Here is a 25453-nt window from a genome sequence, read left to right as displayed (position 1 = left end):
CCCAAGCTCCATTTTCCCCTACGCCGGCGCTGCCTGGTGTGGGTCATTTTTTTTTACGCACACCAGTCAGCTCCGCCGGCTAACGTCATTCCATAAATAAGGCGCCCGCATGACGCTTTGGAATGGCGTTAGCCAACGTTAACATTTTTGACGCAGCTGTGCGTCAAAAAGTATAAATATGGCCCTTAGTGTGTGGGCACCCTGGCACTAGCCAAGGTGCCCCCACATCGTTCAGGGCAAATTCCCCGGACTTTATGAGTGCGGGGACACCATTACACATGTGCACTATACATAGGTCACTACCTATGTATAGCGTCACAATGGTAACTCCGAAGATGGCCATGTAACATGTCTAAGATCATGGAATTGTCACCCCAATGCCATCCTGGCATTGGGGAGACAATTCCATGATCTCCCAGGTCTCCAGCACAGACCCGGGTACTGCCAAACTACCTTTCCCGGGGTTTCACTGCAGCTGCTGCTGCTGCCAACCCCTCAGACAGGTTTCTGCCCTCCTGGGGTCCAGCCAGGCTTGGCCCAGGAGGGCAGAACAAAGGACTTCCTCAGAGAGAGGGTGTTACACCCTCTCCCTTTGGAAAAAGGTGTCAGGGCTGGGGAGGAGTAGCCTCCCCCAGCCTCTGGAAATGCTTTGATTTGGCACAGATGGTGCCCATCTCTGCATAAGCCAGTCTACACCGGTTCAGGGATCCCCCAGCCCTGCTCTGGCGCGAAACTGGACAAAGGAAAGGGGAGTGACCACTCCCCTGACTTGCACCTCCCAGGTGAGGTGCCCAGAGCTCCTCCAGTGTGCTCCAGACCTCTGCCATCTTGGAAACATAGGTGCTGCTGGCACACTGGACAGCTCTGAGTGGCCAGTGCCAGCAGGTGACGTCAGAGACTCCTCCTGATAGGCTCTTACCTGTGTTACTAGCCTATCCTCCTTCCTAAGTAGCCAAACCTCCTTTTTCTGGCTATTTAGGGTCTCTGCTTTGGGGAATTCTTTAGATAACGAATGCAAGAGCTCATCAGAGTTCCTCTGCATCTCTCTCTTCACCTTCTGCCCAAGGATCGACCGCTGACTGCTCAGGACGCCTGCAAAACCGCAACAAAGTAGCAAAGATGACTACTGCAACCTTGTATCGCTGATCCTGCCGCCTTCTCGACTGTTTTCCTGGTGGTGCATGCTGTGGGGGTAGCCTGCCTCCTCTCTGCACTAGGAGCTTTGAAGAAATCTCCCGTGGGTCGACAGAATCTTCCCCCTGCAACCGCAGACAACAAAAGACTGCATCACCGGTCCTCTGGGTCCCCTCTCAGACCGACGAGCGTGGTCCCTGGAACTCAGCAACTCTGTCCAAGTGACTCCCACAGTCCAGTGACTCTTCAGTCCAAGTTTGGTGGAGGTAAGTCCTTGCATCCCCACGCTTGACTGCATTGCTGGGTACCGCGTGATTTGCAGCTGCTCCGGCTCCTGTGCACTCTTCCAGGATTTCCTTTGTGCACAGCCAAGCCTGGGTCCCCAACACTCTAACCTGCAGTGCACCACCTCCTGAGTTGTCCTCCGGCGTCGTGGGAGTCCCTTTTGTGTCTTCGGGTGAGCTCTGGTTCACTCCTCTTCCAAGTGCCTGTTCCGGTACTTCTGCGGGTGCTGCCTGCTTCTGTTGCGGCTCCCTGACTTGCTGGGCATCCCCTCTGTCTCCTCATCCAAGTGGCGACATCCTGATCCCTCCTGGGCCATAGCAGCATCCAAAAACCCTAACCGTGACCCTTGCAGCTAGCCAGGCTTGTTTGCGGTCTTTCTGCGTGGGAACACCTCTGCAAGCTTCTTCACGACGTGGGACATCAATCCTCTAAAGGGGAAGTTTTTAGCCCTCTTTGTTCTTGCAAAATTCACAGCTTCTACCATCTGGTGGCAGCTTCTTTGCACCCTCAGCTGGCATTTCCTGGGCATCTGCCCAATCTCGACTTTGTCGCGACTCTTGGACTTGGTCCCCTTGTTCCACAGGTACTCTCATCCGGAAATCCACTTTGGTTGCATTGCTGGTGCTGGTCTTTCTTGCAGAAATCCCCTATCACGACTTCTGTGCTCTCTGGGGAATATAGGTGCACTTTACACCTACTTTTCAGGGTCTTGGGGTGGGCTATTTTTCTAACCCTCACTGTTTTCTTACAGTCCCAGCGACCCTCTACGAGCTCACATAGGTTTGGGGTCCATACGTTATTCGCATTCCACTTTTGGAGTATATGGTTTGTGTTGCCCCTATACCTATGTGCTCCTATTGCAATACATTTTAATTTTACACTGCTTGCATTACTTCCTTTGGCTATTACTGCATATTTTTCGTATTGTGTACATATATCTTGTGTATATTTGGCATCCTCATACTGAGGGTACTCACTGAGATACTTTTGGCATATTGTCATAAAAATAAATTACCTTTATTTTTAGTATATCTGTGTATTGTGTTTTCTTATGATATTGTGCAGATTACACCAGTGGTATAGTAGGAACTTTGCATGTCTCCTAGTTCAGCTCAAGCTGCTCTGCTATAGCTACCTTCTATCAGCCTAAGCTGCTAGAAACACCTTTTCTACACTAATAAGGGATAACTGGACCTGGTACAGAGTTTAAGTACCCCTTGGTACCCACTACAAGCCAGGCCAGCCTCCTACATTCACGAAAAGTCTGCTTGGCATAAATCAGCTGAGAAACCTGCTTTTTTTCTTAACATCCTATCCCCTTGAAGTCTTTGAGCAAAATATTCTCAGATGATTCAGCTATTGAACTAAGAAAAATATGTAATAGAAGGGCAGGAAATCCAAATGGTGGACTGATAATGAGCTGTGACTAGAAAACATTCTTTGCAATCAGGGAGCTGTGAATTTGATAGAGCATTTGTTCTCTTAGATATGCACTCTACATAACAGGCAGCAATATTGTTTGTATTTAACGTTCCTTGGGGTTGTGGATATTCTCTCACGATATTGCAGAACACAAGAAGAAAAATAGGAGCAGTTGAACAATTTGAAGAAAATGTCTACCTGTCATGTTAGAAAATAATATGTAATCTTAGCTCCTCAAGAGTAAGATCAGAAAGGAATAAAGCAAAAGAAAAGTATGTATTAAAAAGGTAACATCAAGCCATGGGAGGATCCAGGAGATTTTTTTTAGGACATTATCAAAATATTTATTCATATCAGTGGCTAATAAATTCAGATAGACCGAAAGCTTTTCTTTAATTTTTATTAATTCCTAGATTAGTAGGGGAATCTTTGGCTCATATAATGATACCTTTATCGTCTACAGAAGCAATGGATAGATTACCTAATGGAAATTATATAGGAGCACTGGCTTTATAGTTAAAATGTATAAAAAACTAACAGAATAATAACCAGAAGACGTCTGGATGTGTCAAACAAAATATTAATGGGTAGAATGGTCCATGACTTATTTAACATTTGAATAAATGCCAATCGCTTCAATCCATCAATCAACTAGGACAAATACTGAAGATCTGAGTTCTTAACACATATAGGCCCTAATTACAACCCTGGCGGTAAATCCCGCTTTCCGCTGTGCTGAAGACCGCCAACATACCATTGCGGCAGCGGAATCCTGCTACAGGTATTACGACCCACATCTCGGAATCCGCCACAATACAGACACCCACACAAGTCCGCCACACCAAAGGTCAGTGATAAACTGGCGATACCAAAACCTACACCGTCACGCCAACAAGAATACGCCCACACTGTCACGACCCACGAATCAACGCAGCGGTCTTACAACCGCGACAATCCATTGGCGGTACACACCGCCGCGCTCAAAATACACACACACTTACAAAACACAACTACATTGAACAATTCAAAATACACACACCTGATACACATACACCCACAACGCGATAAAACACACACTCACATTACCCACAAACCCTTACAACTAAAATTTTGGAAGAAGCCCAGAGAGAGAGATTAGCAAACACAACACCAGCATCCACAGACACACAACACCATCACCCATACAACATCCACGCACCTCAAACAACACACACCAATACATCCCCCCACACATCACAACAGACAGCATCTCACACATCACCCACACCACATCATGGCACCTCAAAGACACCCCAGGTTTTCTGAGGAGGAGCTCAGGGTCATGGTGGAGGAAATCCTCTAGGTAGATCCCCAGCTTTTTGGATCACAGGTGCAGCATACATCCATTGCGAGGAAGATGTAGCTATGGCGGAGAATCGTCGACAGGGTCAATGCAGTGGGACAGCATCCAAGAACACGGGATGACATCAGGAAGAGGTGGAATGACCTGCGGGGGAAGGCGCGTTCCGTGGTTTCAAGACACCAGATTGCTGTACAGAGGACTGGCGGTGGACCCCTACCTCCTCCCCCACAACTAACAACATGGGAGCAAGTCTTGGCAATACTGCATCCTGAGGGCCTCGCAGGAGTAGCAGTAGGACTGGACTCTGGTAAGTTATAGCTTACTACCATATCCCCGACACCCCACCTGCATGCCATCACATACCCCCACCCTTACCCTCACTCTCATCACTCCATCATCTCACATATGTCCCACTATCACAACCCACATATCTCAATAGCAAGGCCCTGCATGCAACACCTATGCATGGACCACCGTCACCATAGCATTTCCAGTACAGATACCCACACAGACCCCAAACCAACTACCACAAAAGGGCAAACACAATGATGCAAGCACAGGAGAAGAGGGTAACTTACCCAATGCACAAGATGGTACACACAGATACTAAAACTATGCATTTACACCTCAATAAGACCCATACCCAACGTCACCGGAAAGGAGGTTTCAGACATATCCAGTCCCCCCACAGAAGAGGCCCACAGTGATGACAGCAGCTTTGCACGCCTGGATCAAGATGACCAGCCCGGCCCATCAGGGACCTCTGGACAGTCGGTTCCCCTGCCACTGTCACTAGCCACCACAGACCCCTCCCCCTCAGGAAACACCAGCACAGCACCCACCCAGCGGGCCATCCCTCTGTCCCCAGGACACGTCAATCAGCAGTGTGTCCACCACTACTGGGACCCGAGGCAAACCCACCAACCAAAGACAATCAGGGACCTGGGGTCAGTGGCAGTGGGCACACGGTTCAGGGGACAGAGGCACAGGATAACAGGGAAGCTGGGAGGACTGCTGTGCGACAGGTGGAGGACAGGACCAGTAAACCCACTCTCCACGAGGCACTCTCCAACATCATGGGAGCATACCATCATTCCCAGGACACCATGGGCAGGGTACTGGCCAAGTTTTAGGAGACCCAGCCGCTGCACGAGGAACAGTACCTAGGGATCAGGGAGGACTTGAAGTCCATTAACACCACCCTGGTCACCATTGCAGGGGTGCTGGCAGGCCTTGTCAACACCATGAGGGACACAAACGGGCCCTTGACACTAGCCTGGATGATTAACAGCCCTCCACCTCCACCAGCGCTAGTGGACAGGAGGCACCACCAGAGGACCAACAGGCCACCAGCAACCTACCCCCTGCAGAAGGAGAACCACTCCGCATACGGTCCCTGAGATCCATGAACAAGACAGAGAACATTGCCAAGACCCCTGCCCGGAAATAAGACCCTCATGAATGTAACCCTTCTGTTCCACTCTGTCACCCTGTCCACCTTAAACTGCCATTGCTCCCCTTCTTATGCCCCAGTGGACAATGCACCTTTGAGACCAAGAGACTGGACTCTGCCATGGACATTCCTCCACCATCACCCAAGCCCATTTCACACACCCCTCTGGTTATTAGCACAGAAATAAACACCCTTGAATCACCAAACGTGGAAGGGGTGCCTGTTGCACCATGACCCCCTCTGATGTACCGGATCCTGGCGGTGGCATATCCTGAGTTGGATGGGTGCTTAAGGGCATCACAACAGCCACAAGGGGGCGAGTACACTCTCATTCAGCTGACTCTGCAAGCTTGACGAGGTGACTGGGTGGGGGAGGTGGGCTTTGGGTTCCCATAGGCCAGGGCAGACGTGCAAAGGTTGATCCATTGATTTGCAGGCTCATTCCCACTCCAATCCCAAAGGCGGTATTTGCCCTCTACACCTAGTCAGGCTCCCATGGGTTCCAGCTGTGCATGAAATGGGTCTAGACAGAGTCCCCCTTGGGCATGTACTTTTCCCCTGCATTGTTAGTGCATGGCTTAGTGCAGAGGGCTGCTCCCTGTGTGTTGTGTCCGCCAACAGTAGTAGTATTGCAGGCATTGACCTTGTGTCTCCTCTATCTTCCCCACGCCTTTTGTTTTGCCACCCTATCCTTGCATGCATTAACATCATCTGGCGGAGGAGCAGTGGCACCGGAGCAGGAGGGAGCTGCATCCCACATGGTCCTGGAGGGTCCAGTAATGGAGTCAGAAAGCACCAGTGGCATGGAGGGCGAGGGAAGCTTTACGACGGGGACAGGAGCAGACACCAGCAACAGCGACTCCTCCTCTGATGGGAGCTCCCTTGTGGTGGCCGGCACCTCTGTGTCCACCACATCAACAGGTACGGCCGCCACCCTCCCTACCAGCACCGCCCTCCCAGCAGCCCCTCAGCGTGTTTTCCGTGCCCGCTCACCCAGGAGGGTGGGCATCTCCTTCGCCCCAGGCAACTCAGCCCCTGCCCTAGTAAGCCCTGCTGCCCTCAGTGAGGAGGCCATTGAGCTCCTGAGATCCCTCACTGTTGGGCAATCTACCAATTTAAATGCCATCCAGGGTGTTGAGAGGCATTTGCAGTACACAAATGCATACCTGGAGGGCATTCATTCTGGCCAGGCGGCCCAATAGAGAGCATTTCAGGCTCTGACTCAGCACTGATGGAAGCCATTGTCCCTGTGTCCAGCCTCCCCCCTCCAACTACCTCCACCCAGACCCAATCTCCTGTACCTCAGCCTATCCCAAGCACATCATCTGACTAGCATGCACACTCATCAAAACACAAGAGTGGACATGGCAAACATAAGCACCACAAATCCCACCGGCACTCACACAAGCACCATCCCCATGTAGACACACCAGCATCCACGGCCTCCACTGTGTCCCCTTCCTCCACATCCTCCTCCTCCCTCCCTCTCTCGTCTCTACTCACACCTGCATGCACTACATCCTCAGCCACTACCTCTATCACCAGCACGCCCATCACCACACACCGTTCACGTACACTCACCACCCCACTACCATTCACACATCCCCTGTGTCCTCTCCCAGTGTGTCTGTGATCCCTCCTCCCAAACTAAACAAACGCAGGCACACACCCACCCAACAGCCATCCACCTCACAACAGCCTCCGGCCCATGCACCGTCACCTGAACGTACACCTCCTACAACCACTACCTCTTCCTCCTCTCCCAAACCCCCTCATCTTCCCGTCCCATTGTGTCTAAAAAACTTTTCCTGGATAACATTGACCTCTTCCCTACACCTCCCCCCCACCGTCCTTCCCCTAGGGCCAGGCTCTCCAGGTCCCAGCCCATCACTTCAGCCAACAAATCCTCCAGCACAGTGGTCTCAGCAAGTCCGGTCACATTGCGGGCGGCACTCTTCAGGGCTGCCAGTGTGCCACCTAGCGAGGCCAAGGAGCAGGCCATTCTGCCACCTGCCAAGGTGAAGAAGGTGCTCACATGCCAGAGGGAGAAGCAGCACCTACCAGCAAGCAAGGGCTCCTCCAAGCCAAAAGGGGACAGTGGCAAGGCACCAGCAGCGACATTAAAGGTGGGGAAGGGACACAAGCCGAAGAGCAGGTCAGGACAGGGCACGGTGGCTCAGGCTGAGGGACTAGAGTCACCCCTTCTGTCAACCACAACACCAACCTGTACGGCGGTTGACACCGCTACCTGCACCACCACCTGCACCGCCACCTGCACGTCCGCTGCCTCAGCAACAGTCCCCAGCATCATCCCCAGTGGGCAGCCGTCTGAGGCTGCAGGAGACGTCCTGCTGTGTCCCTCAATAGGTGCAGACACTTGCACCACTGCCAGCACCTACACCACAGACACCCTGCTCAACCACCGCCACCAGCCCCACGACGTGCTCAGACACTGCCACCACAGCTGACATGGCAATCATCCCCAGTAGCCAGCCGTCCGAGGCTGCAGGAGATGTCCTGGGCCCTGCCCAGCGTACATGAGGCATGACTCCCAGCACTGTTGGTACCAGCAGGTGGCAGGCGAAGTTGCAGCAGGGTGGAGTGTGTCTCTGCCTCCATGGAGTATCATGCTATCAGTTCCCAGGCAATCTCGTGGCACACACACCCAGGTGAGGGAATGGGACCTGCCACACTGCATGTGAAGCACTCTGGGCACCAAGCCCCCTCCAGAACCAGTGGAGATTCACATCCACTACCTCAGCCCTTCGCAGGATGCAGCACTCTGGGTACAAAGCCCCCTCCAGAACCAGTGGAGACTGTTATCCACTTGTGAGACTGTGGCTTTGTACTCCCCAGGATAAAGCAGTGGGCAAACCACCCGCTGGAGAGACTTAAGAGACTGTGGCTTTGCACTCCCCAGGATAAAGCAGTGGGCAAACCACCCACTGGAGAGACTGGAGAGACTTTGGATTTGCACTCCGCAGGACCAATCAGTGGGCAAGGAGCCCCGTCGTGGAGCAGTGGCATAGTCCGTTCATCTGGCTGAGGTGCCCCCCGAGGTGCCTGTTTATTTTCCATCTGATGCCCCTGCAGTGTTCTCTCCGTTTCGAGTCAGGTATCTTGTGTGGGCTTCGCCCATGCATTTTGGGCCACAGATCCACGTACAATGATTTCGATAATATCCGGACTTGTGTAGTTGGTGTACATATTTGTATATATTGCTATTTGAATTTGACCTATCTGATATTTAATTGATTACACTTGTTACAATCATTTCCTTTTGTCCTTGCGTTCTTCCAGGGGGTGACGGGGTGTATGTGTAATGTTGCTGCATGTATTTGTGTGTATGGTGTTGTGGGTGAGGGTGGGGGTGTTGTGTGTTGCGTGTGTGTCACTCTCCTTTCCCTCCCCCCCTCCCCTGTGTGCTAGGTGCAGTACACACCGTGGTCGTCGCCGGCGTCTTTGCTGCTCCTGATACAAGAGGAGGTAGACCAGCATGGGCAGGACCTGTAGTTAGAGCTCCATGGCGTCCTGGCTCCTCGTTGGGTGTCGAGAGGTGAGTGGTTTCTGTTCCAATTCCTGTTTCCACTGTGCTTTTGATGTCGTTGGTACCACCCCGGAAAAGGTGGCGGATAGGCGCGTTGTAATAAAGTGGGCGGAACCTTGTGTTCCGCCTGTCTGTTGGCAGTTACCGCAGCGGTGTTTGTTTCTACCTCCATGGCGGTCGGAGTGTTAAAGTGGCTGTCTATGTTGGCGGTTTCCGCCATGGTCGTGATTCCATTTTTTTTCCGCCGGCCTATTGGCGGTATTGCCGCTGCTTTAACACTGACCGCTAGGGTCGTAATGAGGACCATAATGTTATTGAACTTTGACTGTTACATCATATCAAAACCGATAGCCAAAAGGCTTAATACATTTTAAATAGTTGTTACATAAGGATCAGAATGATTTTGTGGAAGGCCATCAATTGCATATGAACACTAACTATTTAATTGACATTCAGAAGTAGAATATTTTGTGGTATAGTAATGATGTTTGACACAAAGAAGTTATTTGACCATGTGAGTTGGGATAGCCTTTTTACTATTTCGAAGCCTTTATATTTCTTTGCCAACTCACAAGGCCAATGACCCACATATACAAAAAGGTAAAAGTCAAAATTGCAGTTAATTCAGAGACAAGCAAGTCTTTCAACAATTATACATGGGACTAGGCAGGGGTGCCCTCTAGCCCTGATTTTATTTTCATTTTCCATTGAACCTTTAGCAATAGTACTTTGTGAAGATTAGCAAATGTTCCCACTGTTAGATGTTCATACTCATATTATTTACCAATCACATTATCTTGTTTATAGAGACTAAACATATATGCTAATATTTATTCTTTAACCTATTTAGGCCCTTTGTTATTGTCCAGTCTACGATCTGCCACAAGATCAAATTCTGCTCATAGAAGTGCAATCACATCAGGACTGGTACCACACAACAGACATAGGCGGTCATTCTGACTTTGGAGGGCGGCGGAGGCCGCCCGCCAGCCCAGCGGGAAACCCCCTTCCAGGAGGATGCCGGCTCCGAATGGAGCCGGCGGAGTGGAAGGGGTGCGACGGGTGCAGTTGCACCCGTCGCGAAAATCTTGGTGGGGCCCTGTTAGGGGGCCCCTGCAGTGCCCATGCCATTGGCATGGGCACTGCAGGGGCCCCCAGGGGCCCCACGACACCCGTTACCACCAGCCAGGTTCTGGCGGTCAAAACCGCCAGAACCAGGCTGGCGGTAAGGGGGTCGGAATCCCCATGGCGGCGCTGCCTGCAGCGCCGCCATGGAGGATTCCCTAGGGCAGCGGGAAACCGGCGGGACACCGCCGGTTTCCTGTCAGAATGCCCATGGATGCACCGCCAGCCTGTTGGCGGTGCATCCGCGGTCCCCGGCCCTGGCGGTAGTCAACCGCCAGGGTCGGAATGACCCCCATAATGTAGACATTGGTTAGTTCTATATCAGCTCTTTTTCATAGATCTCTAATATCTTGTCTATGTAGCTTTTATTTCTAACAGGAACAACATGCTTGATAAGTCAGATGATTGTTTTACATGTTTCTATTGACTTTTAAAGTGTTGCAGAATTTTGACAATGTAAGTGTACAAATTTAAGCTACATTCAGCCTTGGTAAGGGCAGCATAATATCCTTTGTTGTGTCTCTCAAGGTAAGTAATGAAAACTGGTACCTATCATCTTATTATTTGACTTACAGTGACTTATTCCACTATATAGGTCTTTTTCTCCCTAGTCAGCTTCCATCATAAAACAGCCGCTGCGATCAACATTGAGAAAAATATCAGCTAAACCCTCCGGAGAGATAGGGGCAACAATAATTTGGCCCTATACCATCCACCCATCAAATAAGCCTGGGAAGCTATTGTCTGATCTCCTACATCTCAAAATTAAGACAATCATTAACAATTTGTTCTTTGATTTGCTAAGAATATTAGACATGTCTACATGCATTTAATAGTGGTGTCTAAGCTTCTGTGTATGTTCCTGTAATATATCAGTTTTTGTGACAATGAGGAATTATTAAGGTTAACTATATCAATTAACCCTACATCTTCTCTGTCCAGCTGTTGGATCAAATATTCTTTGCCAAGTACAGCTACAATGATCCAGTTTCATCTACTGAAATCACAGGGGATCTCCAAAACACTCATCCTTGTGGCTAGAGCTAATGAGTTCACATTGTAAAGATGTAATAATCGTATCCATGGATTAACCCTTCACACCATATAGTGACATACCCTAACATGGTAATAACTTTTGATTTGCACGGAAATAGTTATAAACGTAATGTGTTTTGAAATTGCATCAAAGCTCAAGTGTGATGTACTTCATCTTTTGCAATCTTCTTCTTCCAGGTACTGGGGACATTGAGTTGGGTGATGATGATGAACCACCTACAAGTTAAGAATATCAGGCAATCCCAGTAGAGAATTCAGTCCTCCTCCAAGCAACAGTATCTGTAGCCAACACAGAAGAGGAGTAAGAGGAGAAGGAAGAGGGTAATGGGGATGAGGGGGAAGAGAAGGAATCCTGCACCAAAAATCCTAAATGAGGACATCAGAATTCCTCCTAAATCCCTTCTGAGACTTCTCAGGTCCCAGGAATTAGCGAAGCAACCTTGGAGACTTTGGGCCTCATTTAGATATTGGCAGAAGGGATACCCATCACTGTTATGATGGAGTAACCTATCTACTATATCAAAATCATGCTCAATGTCCGCCTACACAATCCTCTCATCACTGTACTCTGTATGCAATCTCCTATGGACTCCTTCCATGGAGGTGCATCTCTGCTCTTCTCTCAATCATTTGAAGGAGAGAACACCCCATTCATAAATCTCCTCACCATAGACTCCCAAGTGGCATTTGAGACAGCTATGCATACGGATTTGGTGGTGTTGCTCTTGCTGGTTACTGCAACAGTGAATTTTCCCAGCATCAAACTTGGATAATGCCTTGGATAATGTTGCAAAATGTTACCAAGACGTAGCAAAGATGCACCAAGAACAGCTAAGAATTTTAGGGATGAGCGTACATGACACCATGGGTTTGCTCATGAAGATGGTCGGTAAGCAACAAAAAAGCCAATGGCAACCTTCATGGCCAACACATTCAAAAGATTATGCATAGGCACCTGTACCACCTTTACCACCTGGACCATGACCTGTACCATGACCTGCACCATCTGCAATCACTACAGAACCTCCAACACCTAGTACATTGCCACCTCCTCCACCTGCACCACCACCATCGCCTCCAGTGCCACTTGCACAGGCATGTGTACCACCTAGATAATCATCCAGGTCACATTAATAGAGTAGTAGGAGAGAATCTGAATTATAAGATTATTCACGTATTTTATTTCCTATTTCCTTACCTAAATCATGAGCACCTGTTTACACTACAAACCTGTGCCAAACTTTCCTCTGCACTGATGTTTTTTGTTTCATCTCCCACAGATGATATTGATATGTATGTTTCTTCTTTGTACATGTTCAAAGGTAAAATATATTAGAATTGAATAAACATATAGAAAGCATTTTCAAATCAACTTTGCATTTCCTTGTTGGGATATAGAATGCATCATAAATATGTTTACTACATTCAAGAAACAGATTTTCAGGGGCATTTCAAAATGTTTATATTTTTTAATACATTTTTTCAAATAGCAAAAAAAGTAATACTGTGTGCTCAAAAAGCTGTCCTTGGCAGTGGGTCAAAATCAAAACAAATGGGCTTTTAAGCCAATAGGAAAAAGCTTCTGAGTTTGAGCAAAATATAAAAACAAACTTCAGAAAGCATGAATGGCACCAGTCTGTACATAAACTGGTGAAAAAGGTCCATGGTCCAACAGTAGTCCAAAATCAACACAACTTTCAAATTATAAAAAAAAGTCTGACGCACAAGCCAGAAGTTAGGTTCAACTCAAGGTCTTAGCTTGGGTGCAAAAGTCACTGTCCATCCGCACTCTCTGTATATATAAATCTTCCTCTGACACAGATATGAATTGGCAGGCTAATGAGGACCTGACACACACATAAAGTAAGAACATGAGAAGTAATAGGAAAAATAGTAAGGAAAGATGAACTGGGAGACAGAACTACAGGAGGTGGGCAGGCAGATGTGACATAATACATGCAGTCAAGGAGAAGATGGTGCTTGTTACAGTTTCTAGTTGTCCTGAGACTGTCTCAGGCAGAGCATCTGGACCTCACCAATACACACCTGGATGTTCTGAGAGAGTTCTCCCAGAGCCTGTACATTGGAATCATCACCTCCTTGAATATGGACACTAGCGCAGATCCGGTTGGAATGGATTGGGTATCACAAGAGGGGTATGGGGTGTTAGAGGCAGAGTTGTGCTTTAGCCCTAGTTATTTTAGGTGGGTATTGGGAGGAGAAGTAGATGCAAGGGAAGCACTGATGGATGGGGGACTCAGAAGTTAAGGAGGGGTGACAGTCAAGCCCATATGATGTTGAGGTATGCTCTAGAGCAGAGGTCTTCAAACTGGGGGGCGGGCCCCCCTAGGGGGGCCTGAAGTGATCCCAGGGGGGGCCCAGGTTCTGGCCAAAATAAATATTATACAGATAACAGGCCTTTATTTTAAGCAGGAGGATGTTATTGCAGTTTTAAAAAGGTAACAGTACCTAACTGCAATGTTTAAATAGGTTTAGACATATTTAAACATTGCCATGTTTATAAAATAATTGTGAAAAATTCTGAGGGGGGCCCAATGATTTTTATTTTTCAACTGGGGGGGCGCAGCATTAAATAGTTTGGAGACCTCTGCTCTAGAGTAACAATTTGTTCTTGGTGTTATTCAAGGCAGGGAGAAGGACCTACATCTTATTCCCTCTAGCTACACAAGCTCACTTCCACTGCCTCCCGTTAGGCTATTCCCTCCCAGTAGGCTGTTTGGTCTTCACCCAGTGACTCTTGGTGGAAGATCATATGACTATTTGGGCAGGTGCACTAACCTTTCTGGTGTTGGGTTCCTCATCCTCCTCACTTGTTGTACCACTTGTTGTCTTCAAGCCAAGGATCTCTGTTCTTGTCCCTAACCTTGCTCTGTTGTCTGTTGGTCACCTGGGTTCACTGAAAATGAATAAAAAAAAAAAAATAGTGACTTTGTTAAATCATCTTTACATTTGTAGCTGTCAATATGGGCACTTTGCTAAACTACTCAATATTATGTGGTTTGGCATGACAATAATGTGCACTAGAATTCTATTAAATTATTATTTCACATTGTAGATGACTTATCAGCCTGTCAAAGTATGTGCAAAGTTAGGTAAGAGTTTAGGTATGTGCAAAATCAATGTAAACTAATTTTTCCGCTAATAGAAGATCAGGTTTACAACTAGTTATGCAAACTGTTTATCTTTAAGGAAGCATTTTTGCCACCAGACTACAGAGTAGTGCAAATGACGTTTAATGGTATATATGTTTCTTGGCCACCACATTTCATCACATTATTATGTAATTATGAGGATTAATAAAGTAAAATATTGCAAACATTTTGTTTAGGAAGTACCGTAAAGCTATACTATGTCAGGGAGGAAAATTGTGAGAGAAATGTGGTTGTTGGTTGGATGGGGGATTACCCCTGTTCAGGCAACAGTCACAATCCCTGTGAGGACAAACTACAATAGTCACTTAATTACCTGTGCTTATTCTCTTGTAGCTAAACACAAAGTAGTCAGTTTAGGTGTAAAGTATTTATGGAGCACCCAAGCAGTAATTAAGTGAAAACACAACACAAGAAACACCCCATACCAATTAAGAAAAATAGAGTAAGCTTCATTAAATTACTTGACACCAACATCTAGTCAGTAGAACCAGAGTGATAGGTTTTCAAAGTTTATGGTGAAAACTAGTGCCTAAAAGATCAAATCGCCAACCATGGACATCTTGTTTCACGAGACGGGCAAAGTCCCAAAATATGGCAGCATGCGGATGGATTTCAAGAAGTGGACTTGGCCGAGCCTGCACTTACCATCATACTTAGAAGGAATTCTGAGAAAAGGCTTTCGGGAAGATTGAAGTTCAGCAGGGCAAGGGTGCAGGTCGTGTGTGAGGAAGAGCCTTGTTGTTGGGAGTTGCTGGACAAAGTCATTGTGAAGATTTCTACATGGAGGTCGGAAATATTCAGTCGGATAAAGCTGGAGGCTGTAGCTGAGAAGTTCCAGGAGGCCTGATACCCCTTTACTGAAGGACTGTTGAACAAGATTTGCTACTGCGGAGAAGAATGTAGTGTGAGCTGCTGTGAAATCAGGCTGACCGGCCATGCATGCACAAGTGGATACACATGTAGGTAAGTTCTGGTCTTCTCTCGGTTCTCAGAGCAACTTTTTGCAAAAAATGATTAAAGTCCCAAGTTTTGGATTTCGGCTATCTAGGCACCTTCAACACTACAACCAAGGGTCCGGGACTGGAGGGGTACGACTTGGGGGTTCAGTAATCAGTGAGGCTGGGTCTAGGCGTGGGGTCAAGATGTTAGGAGCCTGTCACATCCCTGTGCCTATGAACAGGACCCAACAAACTAGTCCTGGAGTCACACTGGTAGTGTTGGGTTTAGGTGAAGAAGCGGGCTCAAGCAGCAGGGCAAGACTCTTGGAGTTTGAGGCAGGATTCAGACAGCAAAGCAGTCTTTCCAGGTGTAGCAAAGTAGTCTTTTTTTCAAATAATTTTATTTAATATTCATACAGGTAGAGAGAAAAGGACATATACCAAAATTCATGAAAATATGATTGACCATAAAAAATAGGAAATCAACTTGCAAACATATAAGCATCTACATTCTGTACTCAATTCATACCAAATGTCATTTTGTACTACATACCATGTGTTTTCAATCAGCTACTTATTTCCTTTGTTCAAGATACCCATACCATGGAGCCCCTTTACACCTTACTTATCCCTGCAGACAATTTGATTACCCCCCAAATGTCTCAGTACTTGCTTTAACCCAATTCTTTGTGCATACAGTCCTTCATGAAGCTGGACTGATTTCATTTTGCACTCTCAACAATCAAATGCCGGAGATATTGTTGTTCTCCATTGCTGAAAGAGCAGTAATTTTGCAATTAAAGAAGAAATGAAGAGAAGCTGTTTCAATCTTATGGATAAACCTGGACAGCTAGAATTTCCGAACAAGGCCCCCAAAGAGTCTGGAACTAGGAAAACCTGAATCTGTTTGCTAATCCACTGGAACACCTTTTCCAAAACCCTGTTAAGACTGGACAGGAGAAGTAGACATGTAGTCAGTCTCCAACACAGTGATGACATCTAAAACATTCCAGAGAGAGCAATGGAAACATCCTATTAACTCGAAGGGGTATATAATAAAGCATTCTTTTTTATAAAAGCCCTTCTCTTAAAGTTAACACCCCTTAAAGCCTTATGAGAGATTATGTTATACTGATTCCACAGCTGTGGGTCTATTAGACAGCCCACTAGTTGTCTTGATCCTATTTAAAGCCTAAGGGAAGGTTTGTGCCTAGAGCTTATGCTGAAGTATACAATACCAGTTCAGCACCCTAGTAACAAAAATAATTTGATTGATTGTTGAAGTTGTGAGCTGATGAAAGCATTGAATGAATGTAAGGGGAAACTGATGAAAGGAAAAGGTTAGAGAATCAGGAATAACTGAATTGCTGGTCTTCAGTAGCTCTCATGTCTTAACATTCCCAGCCAATATAAGATTGTCAAACTTTGTAACCCCACAATTCTGCCAATCTACCATTGTTCCCAAAGGCATCTGGAGGCCCAATGCGTCAGATTCACATAATAAAATTGAAGGATGAAATTGAGAAAACTAGTAGCCCTGTTAACCTCTTAGCCGCTGGGCATTTTACCCCCCCCCCCCAGTGATGAGCCCTTTTTTGGCTGTTTGGGGTAGTTCGCGCTTAGGCCTTCATAACTTTTTGTCCACATAAGCTATCCACGCCAAATTTGCATCCTTTTTTTCCAACATCATAGGAATTCTAATGGTACCCAGAGTTTGTGGTTTCCCCTGGAGGAGACCAAGAAATTAGCCAAAATACAGTGAAACGTTCGTTTATTTTAAAAACAAAATGGGAAAAAAGGGCTGCCGAAGAAGGCTTGTGGTTTTTTCCCTGAAAATGGCATCAACAAAGGGTTTCTGGTGCTGAAATCACCCTCTTCCCACCTTTCAGGAACGGGCAGACTTGAATTAAAAAAACACATTTTTCAACACAATTGTGGCATTTTACTGGGACATACCTCATTTTTACTATTTTTGGTGCTTTCAGCCTCCTTCCAGTTAGTGACAGGAATGGGTGTGAAACCAATGCTGGATCCCGGAAAGCTAAACATTTCTGAAAAGTAGACAATATTCTGAATTCATCAAGGGGTCATTTGTGTAGATCCTACAAGGTTTTCCTACAGAAAAAAACAGCTGAAATAAAAAAATATTGAAAGTGAGCTGAAAAAAACAGCCATTTTTCTCCACGTTTTACTCTGTAACTTTTTCCTGCAATCTTAGATTTTTTAAAGCTATGCACTGTTACGTGTGCTGGACTCTTCCGGTTGCGAGGATATATAGGGCATGTAGGTTCATCAAGATCCCTAGGTACCCAGAGCCAATAAATGAGCTGCACCTTGCAATGGGTTTTCATTCTATAACGGGTATACAGCAATTCATTTGCTGAAATATAAAGAGTGAAAAATAGGTATCAAGCAAACCTTTGTATTTCCAAAATGGGCATAAGATAAGGTGTTGGGAAGCAGTGGTTATTTGCACATCTCTGACTTCTGGGGTGCCCATACTAGCATGTGAATTACAGGCCATTTCTCAAATAGACGTCTTTTTTACACACTGTCTTACATTTGGAAGGAAAAAATGTAGAGAAAGACAAGGGGCAATAACACTTGTTTTGCTATTCTGTGTTCCCCCAAGTCTCCAGATAAAAATGGTACCTCACTTGCGTGGGTAGGCCTAATGCTCGCACAGGAAACGCAACATGGACACATCACATTTTATATTCATTTGAACTAAGTGGGTTCCTTATTCAGTATATTCTTTCATTTAGGCCTTTTTAGTCACATGTTCTGTCTGTTGATACACACAAATTTTTTTCTGCATGAGACATATGGTACCATTCATAAAAATTTAAAATTAAAAATTAATAATATTTTCTTTACTGTCGTGAAAACAATGGTACCATAATATTCCACAGGTTTAAGTACATAGTTATTGCTATTGTGTTATATCATGGTCATTGCAGTATTTATATGTGTTTCCAACATGTTTAACGATTCTTCTAAGATTTTTCCATGGTTACATAGTATAGTATAACTTTGTTTTTGTTGTTGGTAAATCGTTGATTAAGGTATGCAATTAATCTTTGAATTATGCTTAGTTAATAACTAGTATGAGAGTTTCAATTCAATTTCTTTTTGTTATCTTTGCCTACATATTTGCTTCTATTTACTACTTAGATTAGATTTGTTTTTGGATAAGAACAAGGTTTTCATAGACATAACTTGTAAAATAGGAGGTAAAATTCATAGGCATTTATTTATATATGCATTTATACATGTTTTTGCAATTAGGCGTAATGATGGATGTTGTAAATATTATATGTTTAACTATCAGTATTTTTGTTACTTTGTTGCTTTAAGAAATGCACTTGTATTTAAATGGGGCAAAAATGGCGGCCCACACAGGTTGAGAAAGGCGGAGACGCCGAAACGCGTTCCTGTTTGTTTGTATTAAACCTTAGATCTGCACATTCACGGAGTGCCGGTTGCCTTATTAAAAAATAAGGTTGTGTTTATATATATATATATATATATATATATATAGATCTATCTCTATATATATATATCTATCTACATAGATATATCTATAGATAGATCTATATATATATACATACATCTATATATATCTATAGATATATCTATATATATATAGATCTACATATATATATATATATATATATGTGCATATATATATATATATATATATATATATATATATAGATCTATATTTTTTTTAGTAGTTGTATGGTTTCCTTGGGAGCCAAAATGCCCCCCAGGGAAACCCTACAACAACAAAAAAAAAAATTGCCCCCACAGGGTGTCGCTCTGCCTACGGGCGACCCCCTGTCCATTTCTTTTTCTTTTTTTAAAAATAAAATTTAGCCCCTGAGGGGGGCACCTACCTTTTTTTGAAAAAATATGCTCCGGGGGATGGCCCATTTTCCGAGGGGGACGACCCCCCCAAGTGAAGTCCCTGGTGTCTAGTGGTGTTTCCTGGCCCCCGATCACAGCTGTGCTGCGATCAGGGGCCAGGAAACACTTTCAGGAAGGCCTCGTAAGAAAGGAGAGAGTCTCCCCTTTCTTACGAGGCCTTCCCGAACGTGGGGAAGGCCGTTTGTGGCCATTTTCCCCATTGGAGTAGGAAGCGTCCGCTTCCTTCTCCGATGGGGAAATCCACAAAGTGACGTAAAAGGGGCGGGTGGGGGGCGGGGGGAGACACGGAAAAGCTTCCGTGTCTCCCGGGGAATAAAAAAAATAAAATAAAATCCTCGGGTGCGACGCACTGGTCGTGACCCGCACCAGGGAGGTAGTGCGGGCGTCAGCCAGTGGCCGACGCCCACATCCAAGGGGTTAAAATTTGACACATCAAGACCATAGAAAATAAGGGAATTTATACCTAGAGCGCTTTGGGAGCTATGGAATTTTGAGGACATAGGAATGTTGGAGATTATCCTTGGACAGCATCTGCTTGAGATAGAAGTTACGCTAGAATTGACGGGACCTAGCTCGCTAGCAGTACAGTTAAAAAATGCTGCCTCATAATGGGGGTCATTTTAACCCTGGCGGTCTTGGACCGCCAGGGCTAAAATGACGGGGGCACCGCCAACAGGCTGGCGGTGCCCCGCTGGGCATTCTGACCGCGGCGGTTTGACCGCGGTCAGAAGTGGAAAACCGGCGGTCTCCCGCCGGTTTTCCGCTGCTCATTTGAATCCTCCATGGCGGCGCAGCTCGCTGCGCCGCCATGGGGATTCTGACAGCCCATACCGCCATCCTGTTCCTGGCGGTTCGCCCACCAGGAACAGGATGGCGGTATGGGTTGTCGTGGGGCTCCTGGGGGCCCCTGCAGTGCCCATGCCAATGGCATGGGCACTGCAGGGGCCCCCGTAAGAGGGCCCCACAAAGAATTTCACTGTCTGCATTGCAGACAGTGAAATTCGCGACGGGTGCCACTGCACCCGTCGCACCTTCCCACTCCGCCGGCTCCATTCGGAGCCGGCGTCCTCGTGGGAAGGTAGTTTTGCACTGGGCTGGCGGGCGGCCTTTTGGCGGTCGCCCGCCAGCCCAGTGCAAAACCCAAAATACCCTCAGCGGTCTTTCGACCGCGGAGCGGTATTTTGGAGGGGGAAGTCTGGCGGGCGGCCTCTGCCGCCCGCCAGACTTAGAATCACCCCCAAAATTTCTTAAAATGAGTAATGCTAGACCTCTGTCTTCAACTGGATTGTATTGGGCTGTTCAAGGCTTTTTATTGGCTCAAATAAGCTGTTGAAGCATCTGGTTGATTTCCTTGAAAATTTTCGTGGGGAGTTTAATCATAACATTAGTAAAGATAAAAAGAAACAATGGGAGTATCATAATTTTGACCAGTGCAGTACAGCCAATTAGAGTTAACTGAGTTTTTTGCCAAATATTTAAGAGAGCTTGGGCTTTCTTGAGGGTAGAGAGATAGTTGAGTGTGTAAGGATCTGTTGTGTTATGGGAAATGTAAATACCCAGGTACCTGATGGGGTGTAAAGCCCAAAAGTTAGCCTGCATTTTGCGTGTTATTACTGAGTCACTGCTATTAAACAGAAGTGCCTTGGACTTTGTATGCTTGACCCTATATCCTCCCAGGTCAGAAAAAGCCTTGATCTGAGTAAAAGCATTCACAGTATTCTGGGGTTCTGCAGCAAGATGCAATATCATATAGTCTGCGAAGGTTGGAGGCTCCTGTCAAAGAGGCCTTAATGAGTGTATCTTGCCTCAAAGTAGCAGCCAGGGGTTCAATAAATAGCATAAAAAGTACCAGGGATACAGGACATCCCTGTTGAGTCCCACGGCGAATAGCTACATAACCAGCTATATGTGAATTGACTACATTTCTGACCCCAGCCCCTTGATAGAGATTTAGAAGTGACTGTACAAATTTGTAAGGGACCTTAAATCTGCGCAGGATTGAGAAGAAAACTTTCCATTGGACAAGGTCGACTTCAACAAGCATAATTATCACAGACTTGTTCTTGTTTTTACAAAAGTAATCTATAGCCTGGAGCAAAATGTTAATATTAGTAGAGGTGGTCCTCTTTAACAAGAACCCACACTGGTCGCCATGAACCATACTCTGAACTAACAGAGTAATTTGGGCAGCCACAATTTTTATGAATAACTTGTAGTCATTATTGAGAAGGCTAACAGGACGATAGGAATCAGGTTTTTCCCCAGGCTTGCCCTTCTTAAGAAAACTATTGCCGCCCTAGTAAAGGAATTAGGAACTTCCTTGCCCTTGAGAACTGCATTAAATAATGGAGTTTGGTTCTGGCAATCGGTTCTGTAAGAGCTTTATATAGCTCAGCAGGGAGTCAGTCTTCGCCACAAGCCTTCCCATTAGGAGAATCTTTAATGGCCTCAATTACTTCCTTCACACTGATTCGTAACAGTAGAGATGCTTGCAGCTGGTCGCCGAGGCTGGGTAGAATGGCTAGATCTAGAAATTCTTTTATTTGATGTGAACAGCTATTGTTGGTGTTTAGAGCTTGGTATAATGTGCTGCGACCATATTAACTATTTGATCAGGTCGGTGAACACTGAGCCCCTGGGCCTCATTAAATATGGCTTTAATACCTGACACATTTTGGCCCTCATTACAATCCTGGTCATCGGTATTAAAGCGGCGGTAATACTGGCAACAGGCCGGCGGAAAAAAAAATGGAATCACGACCGTGGCAGAAACCGCTAACATAGACAGCTACTTGAACACTCCGACCACCATGGCGGTACAAACAAACAGCGCAGCGGTCACCGCCAACAGACAGGCGGAAGACAATGTACCACCCACATTATTATGAGAGGCCAATCCTCCACCTTTTCCGGGGCGGAACCAATGCAAACAAAAACACAGCGGAAACAGGACTTGGAAGGGAAAACACTCACCTCTCCACACCCCATGAGGAACCAGGACGACGTGGAGCCAGAACTCCAAATACTCCCTCCTATAAAAAGACGAGAAGGGGCAACCGAGGATCAGGGAGTCAAAACAAAGGAGCAGGAAGGGATCATAACAAGATCTCGTTACAAAAAGAATTAGAGTGTGAGGGAGATTCAACCATTAATGTGATCAATTTGTCAAAAATAGAACTAACATCAGGAGATATTAGTCTTTTGTCTAAGGGACTAAGGGGGTCATTCTGACCCTAGTGGTCGGTGACCGCCAGGTTTACCGACCACGGGAGCACCGCCAACAGGCTGGTGGTGCTCCGTCGAGCATTCTGACCGCGGCGGTTCAGCCGCGGTCAGAAACGGAAAGTCGGCGGTCTCCCGCCGACTTTCCGCTGCTCGGGAGAATCCTCCATGGCGGCGGAGCGCGCTCCGCCGCCATGGGGATTCTGACACTCCCTACCGCCATCCTGTTCCTGGCAGGTCTCCCGCCAGGAACAGGATGGCAGTAGGGGGTGCCGCGGGGCCCCTGGGGGCCCCACTGTGTATTTCAGTGTCTGCAATGCAGACACTGAAATACGCGATGGGTGCAAACTGCACCCGTCGCACATGCCCACTCCGCCGGCTCCATTCGGAGCCGGCTCCATCGTGGGGAGGGGTTTCCCGCTGGGCTGGCGGGCGGCCTTCTGGCGGTCGCCCGCCAGCCCAGCGGGAAAGCCTGAATGGCCTCCGCGGTCTTTCGACCGCGGAGCGGCCATATGGCGGTTCCCGCGAGGCGGGCGGCGACCTTTTTAGATTTATTCGTAAACTTAAAATTAAAAGGTATTTCCAAATTAATCAAATGGAAAACAGAGCTTCAGATGAAACAGTTTCTTCACTTAGCACTCTGTCAATTGAGGAAGTACAGGATACAGCACTCATACTGTCTCTAGCAGAGCAGGATGAGGATCCAGACATGTTTGCTAGGATATTAAATGACCTAGAGGTTGATTTCAACAAAAGTATTTCCAGTGGCTTAAAAAATAAATTTTTTGACTTGGTCTGTCAAGATTTTGATAAACACATGGCCAAAAAAAAATTCAGACATATCTCACAAAACTTAACTCCGGATGAATTGATTGCACTGGAAAAACTTAGACAAGAAAATGAAATTGTTATTAGACAAGCTGACAAAGGTGGGAATGTTGTTCTTATGAATAAGGTTGATTATGACAATGAAATCTTGTCACAACTAAATGACTTGGCATGTTATGAGAATGTCACAGGTAACCCCATCCCCCACTTAGTGGATATGATGAACAGTAAATTGTACATTTGGCAGCAGGAAGGGCTACTAAGCAAAGATGAATACCTATACTTGAAGGTGACTCATCCAAGATATCCATGTCTTTACACACTACCTAAGGTTCACAAAGGACTGCCCTTTCCACCGGGAAGACCGATTGTGTCAGGTATACAGGGACCAATGGAAAGACTTTTGGAATTTGTTGATTGTTATTTACAACCACTAGTTTGTAACCTTCCGTCTTTTATTAAAGACACTACCCATATCCTGAGTATTTTGAATGATTTAGAATGGGACAGTAACATGTTGTTAGTAACACTGGATGTAGTATCCCTTTACACCTGTATTATACATGAATTGGGACTGGAAGCCACTCGTTTTTTTCTAACCAAAAGATCAGCAAGCCTTTGGCAACACACTGTGATGGTATTAGAAATGATTCACTTGATTCTTGACAACAACTTTTTCTTGTTTAATAATTGTTGGTATAGACAAAAACGAGGTGTTGCAATGGGCTCCAAATTCTCTCCCTCTTACGCAAATTTATTCATGGGATGGTTCGAGCATAAATGGGTTTGGGGCGCTGAATCCATTCAGTGGCAAACAGACATTCTATATTGGGGCAGATTTATAGATGACTGCTTCCTGATTTGGACTGGAGGAGAACACAAGTTATTAGAATTTTGTTCTTTCCTAAATTCCAACACCATGAATGTGGAATTTACGTACCAATACAGTGCGGAGAAGATTGTTTTCTTGGACGTCGAGGTGTTCATTATAGATAATAAGATTCAAAGTAGACTTTATAGGAAGACTACGACTTGTAACTCAATTTTACATGCAGGGAGCGCACACCCACGATATCAAATTGCGTCTATTCCTCATGGGGAAATGGTAAGGGCGCGACAAAACTGTAGTCTAGACAATGAATTTTTGTTTCATGTGAATGACATGGGTAAAAGATTTAGAGCACGAGGTTACTCTAACAAAATCATAAAAAAGGCGCAATTAAGAAGTAAAAAAATCAAGAGGAAAGACACCCTGAAAACTAAAGACTCCAAGAAAATGGTAGAAGAATCTAACAAGGTGCGCTTGATAACAGATTTCAATGATGCATCTATAATCATGGGAAAGATTGTGGCCAAACATTGGCACTTGTTAACACATGATGAATCAATCAGAAAGCTAGTACCAGCAAAAGTGCCCACCACTTACCGAAGAGGTATTACTTTACGTAACATGTTGAGCCCTAGCTTCACTACTGTGCCTCCCGATAAAACCTGGCTATCTGCAAAGATCATTGGTTTCTTTAAATGCGGTAATTGTGGAGTCTGTCGGTGGGCTTGTCATAAAATTAAAGAATTCCCCTTTGAAGGGAAAGTTTAGAAAATCTGTACCATGATGAACTGTAACACTACTCATGTTATTTACGTAATACAATGCAAATGTGCTCGCATTTATGTGGGGAGTACAATACGCCCATTAAAAGCAAGGATTGGAGAACATATTCGCTTGCTTAAAAACGGTGATGTAAGATATCCATTAGTTGCTCACATTTTATCATGCAATTCACAATCAGTGTATAAGAACTTTGAATTTTTTGGATTGGAACATGTTCCCCGTGACCCAAGGGGGGGTAATCGTGAATTAATGCTACGTAGAAAAGAGGCAATGTGGATAATGAGGCTAAAGGCGGTTGAAGTAGGCCTCAACTCTGACAGAGAGTTGGAGTTCTTTTTGGGAGATCACTGAGAATGTAACATGTTAACCATTGACGTTATTGAAAA

This window comes from Pleurodeles waltl, chromosome 10, assembly GCF_031143425.1.
Source record: "Pleurodeles waltl isolate 20211129_DDA chromosome 10, aPleWal1.hap1.20221129, whole genome shotgun sequence".
NCBI classification, from domain to species: Eukaryota; Metazoa; Chordata; class Amphibia; order Caudata; family Salamandridae; genus Pleurodeles; species Pleurodeles waltl.
Note: the sequence above shows the minus strand (reverse complement) of the source record.